The sequence below is a fragment of the Hyposmocoma kahamanoa genome, unplaced genomic scaffold, assembly GCF_003589595.1.
Source record: "Hyposmocoma kahamanoa isolate Upper Pololo Valley unplaced genomic scaffold, ASM358959v1 81, whole genome shotgun sequence".
In the NCBI taxonomy this organism is placed as follows: Eukaryota; Metazoa; Arthropoda; class Insecta; order Lepidoptera; family Cosmopterigidae; genus Hyposmocoma; species Hyposmocoma kahamanoa.
Genome location: NW_020654080.1, coordinates 5373211 through 5400989, shown reverse-complemented (window position 1 = coordinate 5400989; position 27779 = coordinate 5373211). Strand labels below are relative to the sequence as shown.

At 37.3% G+C, this 27779-nt stretch overlaps 1 protein-coding gene and 1 pseudogene across 1 annotated transcript in view; both read left to right on the top strand.

Moving 5' to 3' along the window:
- The window catches only part of LOC113234193 (prolactin-releasing peptide receptor-like), a 142551-nt gene that overhangs the window by 71026 nt on the left and 43746 nt on the right, over positions 1-27779 (top strand). The window lies entirely within an intron of this gene.
- Positions 190-9534, top strand: LOC113234026 (annotated as a pseudogene).

Below are 27779 nucleotides of genomic sequence, written 5' to 3'. Positions count from 1 at the left end.
AAACCGGTGTGCAAGCCAGTCGACCACCGAGGCCGTTCTACATCCAAAGAGTTCCATTTTCAAATGTTGTAATTACTTTTTAAATATTTTTTATGTAAGTTGCCAGTTCCGGAAAGTTATGGTACGCCCGTCTTGTCTTCTCATGATTTAAAGCCAAATACAAGCGTCATCGCTGTTAGTGCTATATATTTTCACGGCATCTGGGAACACTCCTTGGATAACAATAAATCCTCTGAAATTTATTTTCATATATCTAACGATACTACCGTCAAAGTAATTGCTATGCATGGAATAGGTGTGTACCTTGAAAGCAAAAGCCTAATTGCAAAAATTTTAGAATTACCATTCTCGGAGAATAATACTGCTATGTACATCATTCTACCCAATGGCACGGGACGACCTTAAGACTTTAGTGAAGAAATTAATGAATCGGACTTTTTTCTCTATTGAAACTAGTGAAACTGTAAATATTTCTCTTCCTAAGTTTAAAATTGAAACCAAAACTTGTTTGAAAAGATTACTTAAAAGCCTAAACGTAAAACTATTGTTCAATAAGACAAAGATTAATTTATATAACATGTTAGAAAAAGAAAACGAACACGTGTATTTGAATGAAATTGTACAAAAATCAGTCTTTGAAATATGTGAATGTGGTGCGAACAATGTAACAGTTTACAATGCCAACGACATCAAAGCGGAATTTCGAGCAGATCGTCCATTTATCTTCTTAGTGAAAAACGATGCGAATCATATCCTTGTCGGTGTTTACAACAGACGTTAAATGAAGCTATTAGTGTTATTTTATTTAAGAAAGAAAATGTCAAAAATTTAATAAAATTTCTTATTGGTTTGTCTAAAATTGTAAATTATCTAACATTAACACTTACCATACAAAAACTTCTATAACTTGAGAACTAAGAGCACACAAAAAAGAAATATAGTTTCTTCATAATAAGGACTTTTAGCCTTACGTGTAGCATGATATTGAAAGATAGGTACGAAAATACCTATTGGATTCTTACATCGTGGTTGTCCCCGTATTATTAAGTCATTACCTATCAAATATTTGAATTTCTACATTGTCGAAGATTGAAATGGTGATCAATGATTAAGCCGTCGATCATCTTTGATTACATTAATTTGTTATTATTCTCCCAAATTTTCAAAGGTTTGTTTTATCATCGATTCTTATCAAAGTATGTGTTAAGAAATTTTAAATTACGTACTTGCGTAAATAATAAGCAGCTATAATAATTGTGTACCACCACAATTGAGTAATTTGACACGCATATTCAGTGATTTAACGTTCAGAAAACAAAAGGCGACGGCCAGACAGTGTGTTGTTATATTATACGAAACATTTCGAACTGTATTCGATCTTCGATATTTGAAAATGTATTTGACGTTTAAACTTCTAATTTTGTTCCTCTAATATCATTGACTTACAATTATATGGACGTCGGGTCCGCGCTAAAAAGTGTCCGAACTTATAGGGCGTTAAAATCGTATACAGAGCGTCATTCACGCTTTAGTCTTCGTTTGTTCGACTGACAGCGAAGCAAGCAAAATTAGACAGTACTGCGATGACATTACAATTTAAATTCAACGTTTTAGCTTTTTCATACTCCTTTACATGTCACTACGTTTAAATAGGTTGACTTGGGACATTTTTTTCGTGGTTTGAGTATTAGACCCGTCGTCCATTTATTTGTAAGTCAATGTCTAATATCCAATGTTTATTTTGTAAGCTTCTAAATGTATTCGTCTACTTCATATTTGTTGGTTTAATTGCCCAGAATCCAAAGTTTTGTAAAGAAAAAGAACTCAAGACGTTCTCGAGATGATGAAGTTTGAATTTAGCTACTTTTAAAATTTATGATTAAAGCCACGCACGCCTGTCCATAACACTTGCAGTGCCACTCAGAGCTTTAAATTTAAAATATCTAAGGGGCATGTGCGCCCGTCACCCTGAGACATAAGTTGACAAGTCCCATGTGCCTGTAATTTCCCCAGCATCCCTACTCTTCAAAACTGGAACGCAGTAATGCTCACATTAAGGTGGCATTACTTGTCAGGACGAACTCTTTTACAAAGACCTCTACTACTATCAAAAATTATATATCATTAGAAATAGTAATGCTTAATTAATAAAAAACACAAATTAGTCTGTGGCCTAAATCGGGCCAATCCTTTTTATTTTACACTGTTTTCATCAAGCATTAAAATAATTTTCATGTAATTGGTAACGGCAGAAACAAAGTCAATATCGTGTAAATCGTAAATATTTTCTATATTTACTTTATAGCAAAACTTGCTTGCTTGTTCATTCCAATTGCAATTACAATCTATTTGTACCTGTAAAGTCGGTGTACAGTGCTTCCTCCATTTGTATATTTTTAAATTAAACATACTTCGTTTTACCAATCTTTTGCGCAGTGGCAGTGTTCCTCAGATCGTTGTGATTTAAAGCTCTGATGGCACTGCAACTGTCATCGACAAGCGTGTCGCTTATCACCAGGAGCACGACTTGTTCGTCCCGTCAACGTCGACTCCAAAGTCTTAAAATAAATATTTACATTACATTTACATGTAAATATTCGCTGTAAAGCGATGTACTGCAGGACCTAAATATTATCTCCTTGGAACCAATATACCTAATGTCTTTTTCAAGAAACTGATCGGTTATTCCACGTTTTAATTGAAGTCCTAATTTGAAAATGTTTTTTGAAGATAAATTAATTACTTTTAGGCAATGAAACAATTTTTCCGGAATTAAATCGCGTGTATTTGTTTTTTCAAACAAACCGATGTTTCGGGCCTTTTACAGGTCCCATGGTCACAGTTAACTGACCATGTCAACCGTGACCATGGGACCTCTAAAGGTCCCGAAACGTTGGTGTGTTTGATCTATAATATGTTGTTTAATATCTATTTGTAAAAACGTCTAAATTCCAGAATATGTACTTAAGTCCTTATGTATCAGGCATGGTATGCAGAAAGCGCTGGTCCAAATCCAGGCAGATCGAAGGAACTTTTCTGAGTGTTCGACTTTTGTATTAATAATTAAGTATGACAAACTATGAACATATAACAAACTAACGAATGCCGAAAGCCAGTAAAAATATCTATAACTTCTCCGAAGCTTTTCAACCTGTATGTCAATGACCTTATCGTAGGGCAAAGCAGTGAAGGTGTTGGTTGTTTAATGGATACTGTATATATTAATAATATCAGTAATGCGGACGACACGGTGCTGCTGTGCCTTTTGGTCGGAACTCTCAGAAGACTGCCTGGTATCTGTAAGAAGTACGCTCGTGAACATGGGCTGTTATACAATGGCGAAAATAGTGTGTACGTGGTTTTTAAGGCCGTCGGTAAAGTACCTGAACTAGTACAGAAATTAGGCTTGATAATGTGAATTGGAATCGAGTGTACCAATTTAAATATTTTGGGCATTATGTTACCGACGACCTTGATAACCATGCCGATATAGAGAGGGAACATAGGGATTGACAATCGTTCTACACGAGCAGCCTGCGGTTCAGTTGTACTAAAAAATCACTTAGTGCCTCACGAGTCAGATACCATAATGGGTTTAGGATGTTGATGGGGTTGCCCCGGTTTTGCAGTGCGTCTACCAAGTTTGTAGACGCGCGAGGTAATGGTTTTAATGCCATTATCCGCAAAAAGACAGCCTCGTTGCTTAGCAGACTGAAGGGCAGCACCAACATCATTTTAGAGGTCATATTCTGATAGATATTTTTTTTTTATTTTTTATTGTGACTCGGCAAAATGACTGCACCGCGCCTGATGGAAAGTGCGAATACAGTCCAGAGATGAGAGTAACGGATGGAAAACACAAATATCTTCACTCCGTCACTATCATTTTGCCGGTCTGGCCAAATGCTTCTTCACACTACGTTTGAAGGACCCGATGTTATAGAGGGGAGGGAATACATGCGCCGGGAGTTGGTTCCACAATTTGATGGTTCGGCATAAGAACGAATTGCCAAACTTTTTAGTGCGGGACGGTATTGAACTGACCGTCCAACTGTGGCAACGCAGTCCGGCACGGGTGGTCCGCTGATGGAAAGGAGAGGAAGGGATAAGGTTGAATAACTCTTCAGAGCACTCACCGTGGTACAGGCGATAGAATACGCTAAGAGACGCTATATCTCTGCGAAGCTGTAGCGACTCCGCATGCTCAGTTACATGAGGATCGTTGACAACACGGAAGGCGTAGCGCTGCAGTCCATCTAGGGCATCGAGCAAGTACTTGGCAGAGCCGTCCCAAAGGTGCGAACAGTACTCCATGCTGCTTCGGACCTGAGCTTTATACAACAGGTATCGCAGCTCTGGAGTAAAAAATCGGTGCACCTTGTTCAGGATGCCAAGCTTGCGCGACGCGGTACAGATGACGCTCTCTATATAGTCCTTGTTACTCATGTCCTTCCGGATGCTCATCCCCAGCAGGCTGAGCTTGTCCTGCAGCGTCAGCGTTGTACCCTGAAGATGGGGAAGTGGAAGGAATGGGGATTTTTTGGAACTGAACGCGCATACCTGGGTTTTCTTGGCGTTGAACTCAACCAAGTTTCGGGAGCCCCACGACGATATATGTTCCAAAACATGGTTGAGCTCAGCGACAAGTTTTTCCCGGTTTCTCTCAGGGTCCTCCCGGCTGCTTGACGGTTGCTTATAATAGCAACCGTGCACTGTGCTATCATCTGCATAGCAATGAATGTTGCCAAAAGGCAACAAGTCATTGATATGCAGAAGGAACAGCGTGGGCGACAGCACGGAGCCCTGTGGCACCCCAGCATTAACTGTCACGAGCCGCGAAGTGCCTCCGTCAACAAGGACACGCAATCTTCGCTCGCGCAGAAAGCCGGAGATCCACTCACAAAGGCGGCCGGGAAGACCATATGCCGGAAGCTTGGAGAGGAGACCACGGTGCCAGACCCGATCAAAGGCGCAATTTAGCAATATCCAGACTTATCGCTAAGGTTTCGCCCTGTTTGTCGATAGCTTCACCCCAGAGATGCTTTAGATACGCTAGAACGTCACCCGTTGATCGGTTCGGCCGAAACCCGTACTGTCGATCATTAAGAATGGAGTGACGTTCCAGGTGCCGGATTATCTGGATATTTAGAATCCGCTCCATCACTTTGCAGAGCACTGAAGTGACAGCTATTGGGCGATAGTTTGTCGGATCAGACCGATCTCCTTTCTTGGGGATAGGTTGCATGTTGGCCTCCCTCCAAGCTAGGGGCACGTTACCAGATTGGTATGAGAGGCGGTATAAGCGCGTCAGTACGGGAGACAACTCCGCCGCACACCTTTTAAGGACGATAGGAGGTATCCCATCTGGACCATAGGCTTTCCGCACGTCAAGAGTCTGCAGTTCCTTGCGGACATCACATTGCCTGATAACTATATCAGGCATTGTGACTCCGCAGTGGAGAATTGACGGCGGTTGCGCATCTTGGTCGTGAATGCGCGAGTTAGCCCCAAAAAGGTCGGCCAATAAATTGGCTTTCTCTTCGGGGCCATAGGCCAAAAATCCATTGGGATACCTCAAAGGCGGCAGCGACGAACGACAAAAATTGGACTGCACGGCTTTGGCCAGGCTCCAGTAGGCACGGCTACCGGTGGGATGGGCTACCAGCTTCTGGCCAATCCGTGAAACGCGCTGGGCATCCGCTCTTATGTAAGCCCTCCTGCAAGACTTGGTTGCTTTGTTATAGGCTGCTTTAAGGGACGCAAGGTTGAGATCCTTTGTTACACGACCCTTGATCCAACCACGATATGCAGCCTGTTTCTCACTAACAGCGTCCATGCATTCGCGATTGAACCAAGGGCGTCCTCTGCGATTGGCGATGACACTGGAAGACGGTATGTAGTAATTCATAGCCGTTCCAATCTCATCGACAACAGCATCGGCAGCTGCTGAGGCATCCTTTCCCGCAAAGCAGTGCTGCAACCAAGGGATGGACGCAAAGTAGTCGCGCATACCATCCCAATCCGCCGACGAGTAGTGCCAAATGCGACGAGTGACCTCCTTCAGCTTAGTTGGAGGCATTTGGGAAACCTTACACCCAACCAAACAGTGATCAGAACTTCCCAGGGGGGCGCTGACTGATACTGTATAGTAGGTAGGGTGACTCGCGAGCAGAAGGTCAAGCAAAGAGGGTGCATGATCCGATATGTCTGGAACCCGGGTGGGCTGGGTTACCAGTTGGGTCAAGTCATGCGTGAGAGCGAAAGCGTGGGCAGTTCTTCCTGCATGGTCAGTCTTGAGGGAACTTAACCATGATTCATGGTGAGCATTAAAGTCCCCCAACACGACCATCTCCGCAGATGGGAACTGCGCCTGCGCGTCAAGAGTCGCCTGGCTTAGTTGGTCAAAGAGCCTAGTTGTCTCCGCATCCCCGCTGGGGGATCTATATAAGCACGCGAAGACTCTAGCTGAATAACTAGATTCTACGAGCACCCACATAGTGGAAAAGGAGGGGTCCTCCAGGCAGCGCAGACGGCGACAGCACACATCCGAACGAATATATACACATACCCCGGCTTTGGCCTGAAAGTTTTCCTCAAGCGAGTAGCCGGGGTAGTTCAAGTAACTCATATCATTCGGACGGCGAATCTGCGTCTCCGTCAGGAAAAGCAGGGCAGGCCGGGCTGTCTCGAGGTGATGGTGGACAGCTTTGAGGTTGGAGTGGAGTCCGCGGATGTTAGCGAACTCAATAATAAACGCGGTGGGGGGATTAGGCACCGCTGAACGATCTGCATTCTTATGTTGCGCTGTCATGGTGGGTAAGAAGGACGGTAGTGTGAAGAGATGAAGCCTTCGGCACTGCACCGAAGAAGAAAAACGAGGGGAACTGCAATACATGCCGTTGATCTTTTGAAGGATAACCGGCTGACCCGCCGAACGGAAGGGCCCCAGTACCCCCCCGGGATATGCCGCCGGGACCCCAAATTCCGGTCACTAACCGGCACGACGATCTACCCCAAGATTATGCGCGGCATGGTGGGGCAGCCTCTAGGGGTAGTTAGTCCCTATTGGGCCCCTGTACTGTACCGTGGGCGGCCAGCGGACAACCGTTTGTACGGGTCTCCCTGGCCGGCAGGTTAACTAGACATCCCTCAACAAGTGACATGGCGAATATCCGCCGCAGTCCTCCCAGATACCGCGCCGAAAACTCCACGTGCACTGGATGTACACCAACTGATCCCTGAACGCGATTCGCAAAAGCGTTTCACTGTGGAGGGTTTTCCGCCGTGTGTACTGTGGTCGCTATCCAGTCGGCACAAAGCCTACCACAACGCTAAGCAGATGGACACTTGTGACGCCCTCGGTCGCCTCTTACGACCCCCACGGGCATGTATGGGGAGGCGACAATGTATTCTTAAGCCGTGGCCCCACGGCAAAAAATGACCTACCCATTATGAAATCTTTCATTCAGTTCCTGCTTGAATAGTCTCACAGAGGTCTGGATGCAGTTGAGAGATCTGAGAGTCGGTTTCCACTTATCATAATTTAATTTATGTGCAACTATTTATTATTAGACCACTAATCTGGTCTTTAAGTTATATTTGTAAGTTACTAACACTATTGGACTTTAAAAAGTGTTGTCAATAAAATTATTATATTATTATTATTACATAACAAAAACACAAAGTATAATTTCGACGGCTCGCTAACTGGCTCCGTAGCTCAGTTGGTAAAGAGCGATGCTACGGTGCAACACGGACGTGGGTTCAAATCCCACCGGGTCGACGAAAAATTTTTCTGTGTATTCGATCTTTGCATTCATAATATTAACAAAACTACAATAAATAACACCACGTTATTTCACAAAAAAGAAAATTGAATATCATGGTTTTAAAACATCGTAATATTCAATAATTTTTTTTTTTAACTAGGCAAGTTTTGCTCACGTGTTTTTATTGAACAATACTATTTTATACATAAACTGAAACAATTTTAATTGTAATAATATATTATTTTGGTGGCAAAACCCGACGAATCAACTTGTTCGTTATTCTGAACTTGGCCCTATTTTCATTTTTTTTATCGTGGGATCAAACTCATGAACGAAAACTAAAATAGTCAAAATATGAGTATGTTCTTGTGTGATTGAAATGATGTTTCTAATTCCATGCTACATTGATATTGCAATTACTTTCTAATTGGATTCAGCCACTCGCACTTGTATTGTAAGTTATGAAGTTTTGGATAATTTTCTTATGTTTCGACTGCGCTAAAATAATCTGCAGCAATGAAATATTTACACAAGCAAACAATCAATTTACTGCTAAAGTGTTTACTGCAAAAGTAACAAACATTTCAAAATTTAATTTCGTGTTATCTGCCTTCTCAGCATTATCTCCTTTGGCAGTGCTTGCTTTAGCTTCAGAAGGGGAAAGCCATGATGAACTTCTCAAAACAATCGGATTCCCTAATGACGACAGTGTGAAATCTTCATTTCCAACTTTGAAACATGACCTACAATCTGTTTCAAAAGTAAATATTCAAGTTGCTAATAGATTGTACATATCGAAAGATATTAAACTGGATCAAAATGTTGGTGCTTTATTCAAATCTGCATTCGATACTGATATTGTAACCTTAGATTTGCGGAACAGAGTTAAAACTGCTGAAGAAATCAACAAGTGGATTCGCGAGAAAACTAACGGCCGTGTTACAGAAATGGTGTCTTCTCAAGAACTAAATGCTGATACTCGTGCAATGATCGTCAATACTATTTATTTTAAAGGTAGATGGAAGAGGCTTTTTAATAAAAAACAAACCGAGTTACTCGACTTCTATGTTAATAAACTTAATACGACTAAATTGAATTTCATGGCGGTTAGAGGATATTATAAATACGGTGATAACAAACAATTGAACGCAAAGCTTCTAGAATTGGCATACGAGCGAGATGAAGCCACATTTCTAATCGTCTTACCAAATGACATAGACGGTCTTCAAGATCTGATTTCCAAGCTCCGGGATCCGGATGCTTTGGCAATGGCTGTATCAGAAATGAGCTCGCACAAAGTCAATGGTCTTCTTCCAAAATTTAGAATTGAATCTGAAACTGACCTGAAAGAAACTCTGCTGCAGTTAAATGTATCTCGTATTTTCAATCCATCGGAAGCTAAATTGTATCATATTTCGAAAAGTACACCACCGTTGTACGTGAGTTCGGTAATTCAAAGAACTTTTATAGAAATCAACGAAGATGGTACTGAGGCAGTCGCGGCGACCAAATACGGTATAAATTTCGTAAATTTAAAAATTCGACCGTTGGCAAAATTTTACGCTGATCATCCTTTTGTTTTCTATATTATGTTTGGATCAAACATTTTATTCAGCGGAGTTTTTCAATCACCGGATTAAAAAGCGTCAATGGACCCAAATGCCATTGATTAACATATTCTAGTTAAGGTAGTGCACTGTTAGTAAATTTTATAACGTGAACGTCCTATCATTACGGTAATTAAATAGTGATTTCCTAATTTCTACACATTTATTGCAATTCCTTCCGCCATTCAATACCAATTCAAAGTCTGTTTCAAGTCGTTATTAAACTTACCTACACATTGTGAGAAACTTCTAAGAGATTAAAGTTTGAAAATTAATTCTGCAAATTGTACCTACGTGAGATTAGAGGCATTAAAATGTTCTGCCCGACAAACTATTTAAGCAGGTATTTTCTATTTATTCAGCTTTGAATTAATGGAAACATTTACATTGCTTTAGCCGTCTAAATTTTTGATTCTTGCTGTTCTTATTTATTTATTTAAACTTTATTGTACACACGCCAGCGCATCAAGTTACATATTGACGTATCTTGTTCCGTTGCACTGGAGGCGATTTTCGAACAAAAATGTGTAGTCTGATGTATCGTTGTCCATACAATTACATTGAAGTACAAATGGCGGACTTAATGACATAAGGCATTCTCTACCACTCAACCATTGGGCCCAATGGAAAAAAAAATACAATAGGTTGGTGCTACACTTAAAAAAAAAGAACAATATACTAGAAAGGTAATCGATAATTTGTATGGTATAAATAAATAACATACTGTAAACATACTTATTATACATACATAATAAACGTACATATATATTATAATAATAAATTATATATATATATATATACCCAAAGCAACATTATATAGAGTTTTGATTTTGACAATTGTCAAAAAGATACTTGCGCAACATGAGCTTGAAAAATAATTTGTAATGTGAGAAGGAATAGAGAGCTTAAGGCTACGGGAAGATCGAAATTCGCATCCATCCATTTATATAAAAAGTGAATTTATTATTAATACAACACTAAGAAAAATTTGAACCAACTCTTTCAGCATACGTTACCTGATACTCTCCCAACAAAGCTACAATAAAAACCAGCAGACCTGACGAATTTTTCTATGTGCTTGTTGCAGATCTTTATTTTGGCTTTTTAACGACTTTTGCCGTAGCGTCATATATGAAAGTTCTTCTTCACTCCTATAATATGAAATGATATATAATAAACTCAATATTACAGTGAATTATCCAACTGAACCTAATGCACGAATTATGCCATAAATAATACTTTTTTTGACAACTATATATGGATAATTTGGATTGAATACATGCCTTCGAGCAGTTCTAAAGGTGACCCATATAACAAGTAGATCGTACAGTTTCGAATTACATGAAAACCATGCTCAGTATGATTTGAAATGAAATCTCGCCACACCCACCGAAATTGAGCCACGTAATTTCGTCGTCTACAAATTTCCTCCAACCAGAGTTCGTTAGTCCGAGAATGCCAAAATTAAAGAGTAAAGAAACTGTTAGACCTATAATTTATGTTTGTTAGTGATATTATCATTATCTACCAGCACACCAAAATACATATATTATTTACATGAATATCGAACAAACAGAAACAAATATTCCTTTCACAACCTCAACGTGGCTACAGATAACTATGGCTTGCTCCCGTGAATTCCCGGAAATACCGGGAAATCCTGATACTGGTACCACAATTATATATTCCAGGTGCCCCCGGTTATAACAAGGTACTACCCATTTACTGAGCTATGAGTAATATTTCCCGTTAGCGACATCGCACTCGTGCACGTTATTGCCATTATAGTGCTACTTAAACTTGTTATTTAAGTACAATGTTAAATTTAATATTATTTACCTCTCAAATAGATATTTTGAATAAAAACTTTTCCTAGCAATAGAGCTCCTTATGAAAGAGTTCGTCCAGGGAAGTACTGCCACCTTACCCATTTCTACCGCCAAGTAATGTCAGCATGACAGTGACGTGACATGACGGGCTCAAAAACGTTTTCATGCCGATATTTTGTCGTGTAGTAATAGTAAGTCGTGCTATGTTTCTCGAATTCCAGTATTTTAATTATCTCCGTAGAGTGTTTGTAAATTATAAATTATAATACATTATAAGGGATTTTTGTTCCAGCTAACCTTAGAATAATTGAAGGGAAAGTTGACTCTAGAATCGACAATAAACTCTAATAAATCATGAAATTGAATGCTACATACTCAATAATTCCAACAATAAAGTTGTTATATCAAAATGTACACACGAATACGTAATATTAAGGAAATGATAATACATTAATACATATAAAGTATATAGTAAAATGAAGATATACAATAAGACTATAAATAAATATGTGAAATGTAAATAAATATTTTGTAAGCTCTGGTAAGAGGAGTCTGAATAACTCCAAGATTTCAAAGGAGCACTTCTGAAATCACGAACCAAACTTTTTGATTATTGTTAATATTTTGTAATAGATAATTAAAATTGTAGAAAATAAAACCAATCTCCTTTTCCAAATCCGTTGAAAACAAAAGGTTTAGCACGTCTGTAGAGCTCCTTGTGAAAGCGTTCGTCCAGGGAAGTATTGCCACCTTACCTATTTCTGCCGCCAAGCAGTAATGTCAACATAACTGTGTTCCGGTTTAGGCAAGGGCAAGGGTGCTGGTGAAATTACAGGCACATGAGACTTGTCAACTTGTCTCAGGGTGACGGGCGCAGTGGCAGTGCTCCTCAGATCTTTGCGATTTAAGGCTCTGAGCGGCACTGCAACTGTTATGGACATGCGTGTAGCTTACCATCAGGCACAAGACTTGTTCGTCCTGTCACTTGATATTATATAAAAAAATCTGCATTCACACTTTGACAATGACATTTCTTTGTTTACATTTTGGATATCTAATTATGATTCAAACTACACGTATAGTAGCTGTAAATGTACTCGCTAAGATTAATTACAGTAGTAATAGGTGTCTTGAGTTTAATCTCATAGGTAATTAATACTTAAAGGCCTCCTTAACAGAGCATTCATCTGTAATGAGCTTTCGACAGTTTAACGCACAAAATTTAAACCAGCGGAAAATTACAGTGATGGGAACATACAACTAATGTCAATAATGACAGACTTGCAAAGTTGATGAGCTTTGTTTGATTTGTTTTGTTGGATCACGCGTTTGTGCAAATTTCAACATGATCATTATTTATAATAATAATAATAATAATAATAATAACGCACACACTCAACATAGCCCCGCACTAGGGAAACCCTGTGTCGCGGGTGCCATGGACACACACATACACAACCACAAATTACACCCAAAGTCACGAGAGAAATAAATGTAGGTCATACAAATATTTCGCCCGGCCCGGGAATCGAACCTGGGACCTCTGCGTGGCAGTCCGGCATGGTAACCGTTCGGCCACGGAGGCAGTAGATTTGTTTCAACGTCCACACCACTAAACATTCGAGCTAGTTGTTCATTAAAAAAAATATCCTATCATATTTATTATATAACTAAATCTTGTTCGACTTCCAAGGCAGCGTAACGTTTTTCTTCGTTAATATGCAACATTTTTAACAAGCACAAGCATTATACTATAGTCAGATTTTAAATTCTTGAGAGCGATTATATAAAATTTTATGAAAATTTGTTTTTGGACCTGATCACCTTAGTTAGGTGGATTAACTTTTAAGATATTCCCGTATTTTCGCTCAAAATTGTCATGTTTTAGAGATTATTAGGAAAATGAAACTTTATTACGACACGACTATGAAATTATATTACAAGTGTAAAAAATTGAGGTTCCGGAATCAAGGTTCTACTTTCCGAGAGCCTCCAATTTTCATTATTAACAAAATTTCGTGGTGACTCAAGGGACATACCAGAAATTCCACTCATTTTTAGGGAATATTTTTGTCCATTGCCTCAGTGCCAAAACTCGTAAAACTGACAAATGATCGTTCAGTGTTTCGCGATTCCGCATCGCCCATTCATCTATCTGCCTTCCCAAAGGCATCATATTTTCAAACCTTTTTCGCAAAAACGTATGTGCAAACATGAACTAGTCAACAATCTGAATGTAAAGGTTTGCATAATCCGAAATGTCATCGCGAAATAACCCGAACGGCAACCGCTATACTATTCGTATTTTTATTATAGTTATATATATAGTAAATATATATTTAGAAACCCAAAATAACCTAACAGTAACGCAAGTGTTTTATAATAAAACTTTAATTAAAATTAAAAGCCGATACATGTACCTCAAAAAATCGATACAGTGACCATCCGTAAGCCATAATGTAATGAGTCCAAACACTATAGGTCCACCGTAAGTAAGTAAGCTTTATATTTATGCAATGGCAGTTGGATATTATCTCGATGACTATAGCAGAATACCAATTCTACAAAATTCTGTCATTGACACTCTTTCAGCACACAACTGAGATGATTTAAAATTTGCAGACTTGGGGCGCAAGTCAGTCTGCAACATGGTAAAGCTTTCATATTATGTATAACTCAATGCAAAATCCGGTTGGTGAGTGCCTGGAGATCCGTAGCACAGGTCAAATCCTAGTATGGACTCCAGTCTCTTACAAAGATGTATTAATGACAAGTCAATAATGTTAATTACTTATTTATAGGATAACTTTGTAAGAGAGTAAAGATTATTATTATTATTATTAAAAAATCTCAGTGGAGTCTCATGGAATGATAATGACAAGTGGTTTAAAAAAAATTAGTAGACTCAGGAGCCCAGGTTGCAGCATCTAATCAAGGTTAAATAAATAAACCACATACCATTAATTGACATTTCAATACAAAGATCGAACACACGCTGCGGTGAGAAAATTATTCATAAATCTCTCACTAGATGTCACTAGCGGCGCCGAATGCCGAAAGCCATTACAAAGATCTATAACAAATTCATATAACAGAATTTCGACGACTCGGTAACTGGACCCGTGGCTCAGATGGTTAGAGCAATGCTACGGTGCAGCATGGACGTGGATTCAAGTCTAAGAATCATAGTAAGTAACGGGTCCGCCTACCTATTTACAGCCTTTGGAGTCGAAACCCTTGACCCGTGGGGTCCCAGTGCCCTTCATATCTACAAAATTTTATCGAAAAAATTAATAGACTGCCTAGGAAACTCAAGGGCCGGCTACCTTGCCCAACGCATTAGCATGACAATACAAACGCTGCCAGCATCTTGACCACCTTGCCGTGACGACCCAATTTTATTCATATAATTTATAAATCCTAGTTTTCCTTTCTAGTATTTAAGCTTGTATTGTCTTTTTTACCTTACCTGTATATTATCTTAATGAAATAATGTTTAGATTCCTATGATATAAATAAGATTAAAACGTATTATAATATATCTGGCCAAGCAACAACGATCAAAAACAACGATCACGGACACCCAGACTTGAGATAATGTAAAAAAGTTAGTTTTCTACATTGACCCGGGACCTAAGAGATGGCGACACCATGAAAACCGGTATGCATGCCGCTCGACCACGAAGGCCGTATAATGTCATCGAATTTACATTATATAACAGACAAATTTCAAATCGATTGGACAGGGGGAAATAAAATAAATCTTCATCTTATGAGATCCCTATACGAACTAGGAAAAGAACTGAAGATCTTTAAACAAAAAAAGAACCGATTTGAGACCAATCAATTGACAGACAAACAGATACAAAGGCTCAAACTATAAGTTTTCCCTTCTTTTTGCATCGGGGGAAAGAAAAATCTAAACATGCATTAGTTAAAATTATTTGTGTAAAATGTTTTTATAGAATAGTTTCGATAAGTACACGTACAATGCCGTAAATTATACTTGGCAATAAACAAACATATCCTAAACTTACAACATCATTGTACAGTTCAACCCAAAAGCCCACATGTTACAAGATGTCATGTTATCTAAATATACGAGTCCCTTATTGTGTAAATCCAGAAAGCTTATAGTCAACATCTGTTGCCTATTGTATCTGTCTGTACATGATGTTTAGTGTGCTCCACGGCTTCAGTAATCGAGAAAAAGTACACTCTCTGTAAATGCTAAAAATATGAATTATCGTTTATTCGAGCAATTTAGGAATGAAAAGTATTGCATTAACAACAGAATTTTATTAGAAATCAAATTAAAGAAAGATTAAATTATAATAATGTGCCAGACAACCAATTGCCTGGTCTCAAACAAGGGAATAAATACCCTGTACTATGAGTACCACAGCAATGGAATTGGTCCCAAATCCCAAATTGGTCCTACCGGGAGTAGAACCCGAGACTTTTTTTATAACCCCAAGTGGCGAATCGAACAAGTCATGCGTTTGGCGGTAAGCGATACGCCTATCCATAACAGTTGCAGTGCTATTCAGAGCTTTAAATCGCAAAGATCTTATGGGCACTGCACCCGTCACCCTGAGACATAAGCTGACAAGTCCCATGTACCTATAATTTCACCAGCACCCTACCCTTCTAAACCGGAACACAGTAATGTTCACAACTGCTTGGCGGCAGAAATAGGTAAGGCGGCAGTACTTCCCAGGATGAACTCCTTCACAAGGAACTGAACTGTTACTTAGACCTCCTCATCCAGTGCCCACAACATGAGCCGTTGTGGCACCGAGGTCGTCAAATGTTTGTCATTTATCACAAACTGAACTAACCTAACAGTTAATACTAACTTGATTACCATCATACTTATTGTGAACTGGTTTGACGCCAGCTATGTATGGGCGACTGTCAAATTGGCGTACGAAGCCCACAAACAAAAAATCGTTACAATCAGTCGGCACCGTTTTACATACACACTACAGTTTATAGTAGCGATCTTCTTTCCATTCCGTCGTTGTTTGTTTAATTCTCGCCAGAGTCTATACAACATTAAATGGCTTTGGTTGATTCCGCATAACAGCGAAAGTGTTGAGTCAATCACATTGGATAAATATTCACCAATATCAAGGATAAACACAGCTTACTATACGATGTGAAAACATTTCTACAAATTTTCACGTTACAAAAAAAAACACAAACTTACCACGACATCTTACAAGAAAAAAGCTGTATTCAATAGGTACTTTACCCACAGCAATCATTTGTAACCGACTTTAAAAAAGGAGGAGGTTCTCAATTCGACTGTATGTTCTCTTTTTTTCTTTTTTTTTGTATGTTACGCGATAACTCCGGTATTTGTGAACCGATTTTTATGATTCTTTTTTTGTTGGAAAAGGGGTACTTCTATAGTGGTCCCATTTCATTTTGAAGTAAATCATCCACCTTTTAAGGCGCTATTTATAAAAATGAATCTTCATGCGTGAACAGCCACCCTTAGAGGTGGATGATTTTCTTCAAAATTAAATGGGACCTCTATAGAGATATCCTCTTTCCCACAAAAAAAGAAGTCATCAAAATCGATTCACAAATACCGGAGTTATCGCGTAACATACATACAAAAAAAACATACAGTCGAATTGAGAACCTCCTCCTTTTTTTTAAAGTCGGTTAAAAAATTGTACAAAATTGTACAGTTTTCTTATACAAACATTCTAATCAGTCGGTACCGATCAAACGGTGCTGCCCGACCGTAGCGATTTTCTGTAGCGTTTCTGAGTCCTATCACAGACAGTGGGTCCGAATTCATTTGTTTACTCGATATCATTTGTAATGCACGACTTGACCACACTAGTATGATAAACAAAACGTCGACCTGAATCTCTATCTATTCTTTCAATATTCACTGAGTAAACATTTCAGTCGACAAATTAACTTCAATTAGACTTAACCAAAGGGCAAACTGTAAGCAACATGCATTGTTAAGTGCAAATTAGTTGCACAATGTTTGTTTAAATTATAACGACACAAATTACTGCCTTCAATAACGCTTAGCGAATATTTAGGTGCTCTTATTTTTAGTGTTTAATTACTTGCGATTCCTACGTTCAGGACTTAGTTATTTCGTAATTTGTAGGGTACTGTATATGTTTTTTTGTAATAAAATTTCAGAAAATGTTAAAAATGTATCACAATAAAGTTCAAAGCTCAAGTTTAAAATGATACCACATTGATTAAGGAAATCTTTTTAAAATGATTATGTACATGATACTAAATTTAATTTCAAATTTACCGTAAAATTTTCAGTGAAGGAAAACATCGTGATGAAACCTGCACGTGAAGAAGGTTCACAACCCTCGGAAAAACGTTTGGAGTACTCAACCCGCATTGGGCCAGCGTGGCGGACTATGCCCTATACCCTCGCCTGAGAGGAGACCCATGCCCAGCAGCCCATCCACCCATTTATACATCCCAATGTATAAATGGGTTGATGATGACATAGATGATACAAATGCAAGGTGTACCTTCAGCTATTAAATGTTTGTGATGCTGATGATATATATAAAAAAATCATTCATCAAATAAGTTTTAAGCGATGTGACGATTTCAAACGTAATTTCGTTGCCTACATTAGAGATATTTAATTTGAAATGATTCTCGCGACCAAATATTTAGATATAGTTGATTGTAACTCGTGGGAAGACTTATCATCTGTACGCGCACGATACTTTGAAATTACGAATAATTTATTTATAATCATTACATTCGACCCGTCCTTTCATATCAAAAATATAGTAATGTGAAATTGATATCATCACCCAAATTAGGGGGATTGTCTGCAACTTTGATCAAAATATGAATAACAAATCTGATTGTATGTGTACGGAAGCAACAAAACTTTACTTTTTTCAATGTTCAATGTAATAATAAATAACTACTTACATCCCGTCCTACGGAAACTGAAATTTTTAATTCAGAGATAGTTTAACTATTTTTATTGAAAATGTTCTACCCTCCTTTAAGTAAGAAAATACGCCAAAGGATTTTATAAAAAAACAGCAACGTCTTTCTACAAACTAATGAAAGTTCGTTTCTCCAGATAAGTAAACTAAATTCTCCCCAAATTCCTTTTTATTGAAATGAGGTTTAGTAATTTATAAGCAGCGGATAATTTGAAACTACGAGGACAGAATACAAATTGAGCAATCCTGAATAATCTCGGTGTCTGTAGAATGTTCGATGGAACGTTTGAGAACGTTCTCATGAATATCAAGTTTCTATTGAGGCGATTATCGGGATGTTGGCTATCAAAGCATTAATAGTCACTTGATAGAATATGTTTCGATCGATCTAACAGTAAATCTACTTTAAAATGTAGGGTGTTGTTGATTTGCCATTAAAATGAAATAATAATGCGGTACAGTTGAAACATCATTAATGACGTAGGAATAACATTTTTTTGGGCAAATATGTTGGTGACAAAATAAGCAACAACTTAACAAGTTTAGTGAATAATCCCATGAATTAGCAGAGACGCTATCAAACACTGGGACAAATCTTGCTAAATAATGTGAAATAAAAACTTACATACGCAAAAAATATCAAATCGCCCAAAAACTTCTATTTTGCTAGGCTCTTATTAATTTCTCATCACGTGATGGAGAATTCAACCATTAGAGCAGAAATGTCATTATCATCACCATATGAGCTTATCATGTTTATTAGCTTCTCCCTGAATACGCCAACCGTTCCGTCTTGTTCCGCCCACATTTAACTACTGCCTGCTCCTTTTATTAGGTCATCCGTCCATTTTTTCAGAAATGTAATATTATGTATATGATCCTCACAAAAAACATCAGTACCTTAGGACCACAGATTTGAATGACATGAATCATGACTTTTATGAACTATTCTACTTTTAAAGATTAACATTTCAGACGATACGCTAAATTGAGTATGTCAAAAGTTTTTTGGCCTAAGAGTTTTCAAATTCAAATATGTGCGACAGTCAAGACATATCATTAACCGTTAATAAATTGGTACGTAGGTTTTTGCGAATGATACACATTGAATATTAAACTTTGGATCTAAAATTCTCCAGATCCTGACTTGAGCATTGAGTAGAGTTCTGGAATACGACCCTTAGTGTTACTTAACAGCTCAGCGCAGCTTCGCTCGGCTTCAAACTGCTCTTGGCGATGAAGCGCCATGCAAGAGGACTATTTATAGCTGGTTTGCAGAATTCAAACGCGATCGTGTGAATCTCAGTGACGAATTTTGTGATGGTCACCCGCCCACTGCTGTGAACAACAAAAACATCGATACTGTGCGCCGTACGATCAAAATAGATAGGCATGTGACATATCATGAGATTCGGGCATATTCTTTAAGCATAGGTATGAGTCAAATACAATCAATACTACACAAACATTTGGGTGTGAAAAAGCTGTGCTCTCGGTGGATCACACACAATTTGATTGAGGCTCAAAAAATGGATCGCGTCACTTGGTGCAATGCCATGCTTACCAGATTCAACGAAGGGGCGTCAAATTTGATCTGGCATATAGTAACAGGTGACGAAACATGGATTTATAGTTACGATCCCAAAACAAAGCAGCAATCGAGCGTATGGGTCTTTCGAGACGAACCGAAACCAATGAAAGTGGCGCGAGTGCAAAATGCCTCTAAGCGGATGATTGCTTCTTTTTTTAATAAAACTGTACACGTGGCTACTGATGCTTTGGAGAATCGTTGTACCGTTAATAGTGATTGGTACACGACCATTTATTTGCCGGAAGTTATTGACAAACTCCGTAAAAATAACCGTAAACGCTGTATCATCTTCTCACATGGCTAGACAGACAAATGAATTTTTGAAGGTGAACAACGTTGACCTTATGAGCCATCCCGCGTACAGTCCAGACCTTAGCACCTTGTGACTTTTATTTATTTCCAAAAATTAAGAACCACCTGAAGAGGCTGTTGAAGAGTATGAAAAATATGTTTCAGATATTGTCACGGAGGAGTGGCATAAATGTTTTCAAAATTGGTTCATTCGTATGAAAAAGTGCATTAACGGTAACGGAGAATATTTTGAGAAACAATGAATTCATTTTTGACCATTTATAGTATGTTTTTCTTATTCATTCCGGAAACTTATAGTGCGCCACACGTAAAAAAGAATTTGAAATTTCAAAACCAATGACAATAAAAGCTCTAAATCAACTGCTGTCGTTACGTGTCGGTACTGAAAGTCAAGGCACACTTGATACATTACATATTCGAACTGAAGTCTCCGTCAAAATACGCAGCAAATATACAACACGCATGCCGCTCCTTAAGCCGTATATCACAAAGATTTGCGATTTAAACAAGCCAATTGATGCGCCTCGCCACAAATCTACACTATTGTAAGAACACAATCACCAAGGTCACACTCACCTTGCGGACTACATACGTTACTCATTGGGGCTACCTCAAGGAACGATTTTAGGGCCGTAATCATTTTAAGTTCATAGGACAGAAGTTTTTATTAGTATTCCCATTTTATATCATTTGCGTTGAGTTCTATCAAGTATCATTATATAGTATTAAGTAGTATCATTAATCACATTAATTACGAATCTGTTAAAAATATAGAACAAAATGCTATATAATAGTTCCGTGATTTCGAAGGAAAGTACACTCTGCGCGTATTACTTGAGGTTTAGGTAAATACTTTACCTATTCCAATCTTTGCTGATAACATTCATAGGCCTAAATAATATTTCATAACCTATAAGTGAATACTGTGTCCTTTTTCTCATTTCAACAATCTTGGTCGCAAAGCTTCGTGTCCCATTATTATGCGTCGAAATATAACAACTTGTGACCAATTTTAATTAGTTTCTTCTGTGATATTCGTGTCCTGAATGTAAAAACTTTATATTATATCACTATTTCTAGCTATTGTAGGATTAGAAAATCGACTTAATAACCTCATCATTGTCGAAACAGAAACTAACTATAGACTACACAAATATATTGTCTCGAAGATACTTTATACAATACAATGACATATTTATTGTTTTCCAAATTCATTGTTTCTTGTTGTCTTTGGTCGGAGTATTTTGTATTTATACTAAACGTTAAACCACTTTATTTTCACGGGCACAAAGTATTAGTTTGTACATTTGTCTTTACCTATCTATACTTGTATCTTTGGTGTCCCGCTTCGTGTTCATCGTTCTTCGAACTTCAATTTTATTAAAATTTATATTAATCCGTACCATACCTATTTCCTTGGTGGCAACCAAGCAGTGTGCTGGTGAAACTACAGAGACATGAGATTTGTCAACTTTGTGTGTCAGGGTGACGGGCGCAGTGTGCCCCTCACGTCTTTGCGATTTATAGCCCTAAGTGGCATTACAATTATTGCGGGTAGGCGTATCTTTTAACCATTAGAAGCACGACTTCTTCATCTTATCACTTACCAAAGTAAAAAAATTAAATTGACGTTCTATATAGAATAATTCGAAGAAAAATAAATATTTTAGAAAATAAAACTGACATAAACGAAATGTGCAGCTATGCTGTAAATATACTTCTGATATTTTATTGGAAGCTCAATCACACTGTACCTAGAATAACGGAGAACGGGGTACTAAATTGTTAACTATCTAAATTTACGTAATAATAGGTTTCGGTTGAAGCCAAATCAAATGAGCATGAGGGCGACAAAGAGCGCCAATACATGAAGAGTAAAGCTGGAAGGAAGCAGGGCGTTCAACCTCTGCGCTTATTAGAAAAAATCCATTATAATTGATCACAAGAAATGATACAGGCTCTCGCTGTATCAATCCATTAAAAATGTGTAAGCTTAAATGCCCATTGCTCGTTGTAGTTCGGACAATGCATGAGGTATCTTTTTTCTAGACTCTTTACTCATTTTAACAATTAGGCGCAAATAAAAATAAACATAGATACACTTATTTCATTATAACTTAATGTAAATTCGAGTACAACAAATGAGAAGAAAACTATGACAAAACAATAAAAAGCAACCTTAATTATTATACAATTATCTTAAAGCAATACAATTAAAAGTTCCAACTCTAACAGTGTAGTTGCAATGCCTAAACTAAGTAAATGAGTACCTGTATTGTAGGCATTTTGTTTATGCATACTTTATTTACGTTAATGCTTAATGAAACGAATTGTTGATTTCATTGAAGTGAAATAGTTATTTTTGATATAAGTGCGGAAAGTTAGTCATTATTCACGAGTCTCGAGGCTTCTTGGCCCGAGCCAGAGGCGAGGGTCAAGACGCGAGACAAGTGAAAATGACAAATCCGCACGTGTATCAAACGACGTTTTTTAATACATTTGCGAAAAAACTACATTGAAAGTAAAATAAAACAGTATTTAAAAAAAACTCATTTTCTGCTAGTAAATTAAAATAATGAAATACAACCACTGCAACCATTAGTTAAAAGCTAGTTCTAACGTGCTGTTTTTGTTTATTTTCTGTAATATCGGTCTGTAACCACTTTTCTTACTATGAAGTCCTGGTACTTTTGTTTAAACTTCTTTAGGAACCCGTGCACGGTAGTGAGATACAATTTATCTGTAATACATAAAACAAATATATACATAAAAATCTCGCCTGTCACCCATTCAGGGGTAGGCAGAGACCTCCACTCGACACGTTCATTATATAGTATTTGTAAATAAATATAAGTTTTAATGACGAATGACTTACGTCACAAAGCACATAAATATTAAATAAATATACAACTTCTTTAGTTCTGTGCTTAAGATTTGAAACAACAGTAAATTAAAAAAAAAAGGAAAGGTAAAAAGCACTAGTGCGAAAATTCCAACTTTCGGCACGATTTGTAGTGCGAAAAATACCACGTTTTGAGCAACTGTATTAAAAAATATTCGACATAACTTGTTAATGACTTTACCGTGTTAGTCAGCTATTACTTGTAAAGGACCCAATATAATTGCGAGGTATCTTCTATCTACTTCTTATCTTAGGGTATCTTCAAGCCTTCTGTATAATCAAGTCTTATTCTAAAGCCAGGATTCTAATATCAATCTTATTCATAGCATAAATGGATTAGTACTGTGAGTACAGTTATAGCAAATCATGAATTCTTCCGCAGTTTACAATGGATCGGCTTCAACAATAGCTCGCCACTCGTCATTATTCACTTTATTTCATTTCAACGTGGCTAAAACTTAATAGCAGCAATTTCATCCTTTAACCTCAAAACATTCACTCGTTCCATATTCTGTTGAAAACTTCAGCATTCCTTGATACAAAATTATTATAAATTACATTATTCATAATGGAATTACTTTATTGAATATTCATAAAAACTTTATTTGACGAAGCTGTAACGATTACAGATTCTGAGAATTGGAGAACTTTAAATTAGTAGTCGTTCAAATTAAAAGAAGAATCACTGAAAAAGGAAGAAAGAGGGAATACTTATTTGGTATTGATTTTTTTAGGTTTTCGTGGTTGCTACTCATTGGAAATTGCAACTGTTTTCCGAATTTAAATCGCGAATTATTCTTAGATAGTCTGTAGGAACAAATGTAGGTATGTTGATTATCACTTTCTTCCAAATGAACCAACTGACTGTTTGCCCATAGACGTAAGTAATGTTCTTTAGGAAAATGATTTATCTTCAATATTAAGTTTTAGTAGCAGTAGAGTTGCGAAAGAGTTCGTCCAGGGAAGTACTGCCTTACTTACCACCTTACCTATTTCTGCCGCCAAGCAGTAATATGAGCATTATTGCGTTCTTGTTATGAAGGGTAAAGGAAAAGGCGCAGTAGCTGTGCCCCTCAGGTCTTTGTGATTTAAAGAACTGAGTTATACTGTATCTGTTATGAACAGGTGTGTCACTTGCCACCAGGTGACTTGTTCATCCCGTTATTTGGTCTATTAAAAAAGTTGATGTTGTTAAAGACGATGTTGTTACTATAGATAATGATATTAATTTGTGATTTCTCCAGTAGTTTGTTATAACTATTAACATACAAAGACCGAACACAAAGAAAAATTCCTATGACCGGGCTGGACTCAAACCAACGCCTTCACCATAACGTGGCTGACACTCTCCCAACTGACCTTTGGAACGAACCAGTAGACCGTTGCTATCTGTGAGAAATCTATGAAATTAATGATTTATTTGCATCAAAATGTGCAATTAATAACGCGAGAGAGAGAGAGAGAGAGAGAGAGAGACCAAAATCACACCCAAACCTTCCCGGGTTCTCGGGATCATCTGTGTGGTAGACCAGCATGGTAACCACTCGACCACGGCGACAGTAAATGTTCAGATTAATTATGTAAATAACTTCTGTGACAGTAGATCGGAATAGGGCGGTTTGCTTTAATTATAAACAACTGATGACGTGACTACGGAATTTATGGGGACTAAAACGTGGGTATATTTGAAAAAGTCTACAGCCTGGAACGTCGTCTCCTCAACTACCAACAATGGAACTATCATATTAGGACTCACTAAATCGGTCTACACAAGTTGTTAGGTTACAAATGGTGACTTTATTAACTTTTTGGAGTTCACTGTCTTGTATCGGGTTTTTTTTATGTTTATGAATACAAAGATCGGACACAAAGAAAAATTTATTCGATCTGACAGGAAAAACATCAAAATATTCAATAAAACCTAATCGAGGTTTTTTAACACGTTCAGACTGGGAACAAAATTATCATTGTTCGCTGTCCAGCGGGAAAGATTCTCAAAGATGATGTACCACCGGTGGTGGTACATCATCGCCCCATCAACGAAAAAATGTATTGTGGCGTGGTGTACCACCGGTCGACACGGCGAAATTATGCTTTATCTCTTTCTATTAACCTATTCTAAAATCTATAACCTTAGATATATTTTTTTGCCAGTTCTGAATGTTTTAATACAATACATCAGAAATCATTTGCTATGTTTCTTCTCGTTTTTCTATTAAGAACATTTCAAGTTCTTTATATAAATAGACACTTTTTAACGTTGATTTTTTTACTGTCTTACACAATATCAATTAATTTTATATTTTGATTTGTTCCATTCGGTTGTATTGAACTAGCAACAGGTCATACGCATAAAAATAATAGCAAATGGCCTAACAAAATTTCGTTCCAATATTCGAAGCAATTTTCTTTCACAATAACTATTTTCATCCGGCAAAAACAAGCAACACAATAAACGCGACCTTTATCTAAGTCCCGACAATACCAACGAGTGACCAAACCGATGTCAGATAAACAATCGATAATCCTTTTTCAACATACTTAGTTTGTATTTGATAAAGAGGGTGAATTCTACAAATTGCGCAGTGTGTGTAATTAGTAGCAGTAGAGAGCTACTTGTAAAGATGACTTCGTCCAGAGAAGTACTACCACCACCTTACCTTTTTCTGCCGCCAAGCAATAACGCGAAATTACAAGCACATGGGACTTGTCAACTTATGTCTCTAGTTTTTCTTCCGTGGTCTACACAAGTTGGTTTTGGTACTTTTTTTTGATGAGCTAACCAGTAGTGCCACAAAGATTTTGTATACATGTTTGATTAGGTAGTATTTTCATTTGTTTATTTGGATTCCATAAAGTGTTTTTTGCATGTATTGTTTTTGTAATGGGGCTGACATGTTCAACAATGATCAAAAGGACATAAACAAAAGACTTGAAAAAAAAACAACCCTAATATATTTTGTATCGGTTTGAACTAGAAATATCTAATAAAACTGGCATTCGACCGCAATAAAACACGGGACTTAGAAAACGTTATCATATCAAATATAACATTTATAAATTATTCAGTTCAGAGTATGTGATTTTGTTTACTATTTACATTTTTATTGTAAGATTCGGCCTCCGTGGCCGAACGGTTACCATGCTGATTTGCCATGCAGAGGTCCTGGGATAATGCTATTTGTATGGCATACATTTATTTCTCTCTTTAGTTAGGGTGTAATTTGTGATAGTCTATTTGTGTTTCCATGGCACCCGCGACACAGGATATCGTTTATCATCAGGAATATTATTTATTTATTATAAGAGAAAAATTGATGTTACTACAAAATGGTTGACCTTTATTATATATTCCTGCCATGCAAATACTACTAAGAACATTATCGTGTTATACGCTCATTTTCCGCCTTAATTTGTTTCCACCAACGTATATTTGCCATCAATCTGTGTTATGATTTCAAACAGCATTGCAAGATATATATTAAAACACAGTATACAGTAATTTTTCGAACAACAAATATAACTTTGTAGCGCTGTAAATACTGTAGCACTCACAAATCGTATTTCGTGCTTCCAGTCATCCATCGTTTGACACTCGCTCGAGCTTGATTGAATGACAATGCTCGTTTTTGAGTGAACAGTCTAAATCTCAAGTTTGAAATGTTCATATAGGCACTTCTAAAAAGACAACCGACCACATAGATATTATTGTGAACAAGGAGGAGGTTCTCAATTCGACTGTATGTTTTGTTTGTATGTATGTTACGCGATAACTCCGGTATTTGTGAACCGATTTTCATGATTCTTTTTCGTTGGAAAGGGGGTACTTTCATAGTGGTCCCATTTCATTTTGAAGAAAATCATCCACCTCTAAGGGTGGCTGTTCACGTATGAAGATTCATTTTTATAAATAGCGCCTAAATGTTACTTAAAACTTAATTATTTTAATGGTTGATTTTGCTATTTCTCCAATTCAAGGCGTTTCTCTCTCAATATAGTTTGAGTAGTGAGAACCGATTCTTATTATCTCTAGTGTCAAGTCCTGTATAGTGGCGAATTTAAGGAGAAATATCCTTAGTGGGGAACTGGGGATTATTCAATCAAACTTAGCAAATAGACGTAATTCCACGTACTTTTGAGGTCGGTTTTTTTAGTATTCTGTACTGAGATTATTACTATTAAGTACCACTACTTCGATAAAATTAAGAATCACGACGACTTTTGGCAGCGCGCGTGTACGTAAAGGTCGACGATTAGCTACTGCATCGCTTTTGCATCGCGTTTGAATCGTTACATAAAGTCACCGTGTGTAACCGCTCGAAATTTTTTTCACAACTTTGTTTTGTCGATTGATTTAAGGATTTGTACAATAAATATTTGGATACGTAAATTGTTGACAAATTATTATGAAGTTCTATATAGCCTGTGAGAATTCTGCCGATTACTGATCGATAAGTGAACTGTAATACCTGAATTGCACGTGTGATTTATAAAACACTTTGTAAACTTTTTACACTTCTTTAATTGGAAGTGACGACAAGCATCGAGTAGCGACATACCTATCCAGAACATTATTCTTTTTTTTTGGATATTTCAATTTTGTTTTTTTTTATGTATATTTAAAATTCATTTAAAATTAATCCGATGTAAACAATACGAATTAACTATATATTTATAGAATAATGTATAAATAGTTTATTATTTTAATTATGTTATTTTTAAGTGATTATGATAATGATGTGTTCGGCTGTAATTGGCACTAGTCTTGTATTATTTGAATAATGTACATTGACTTACAAAT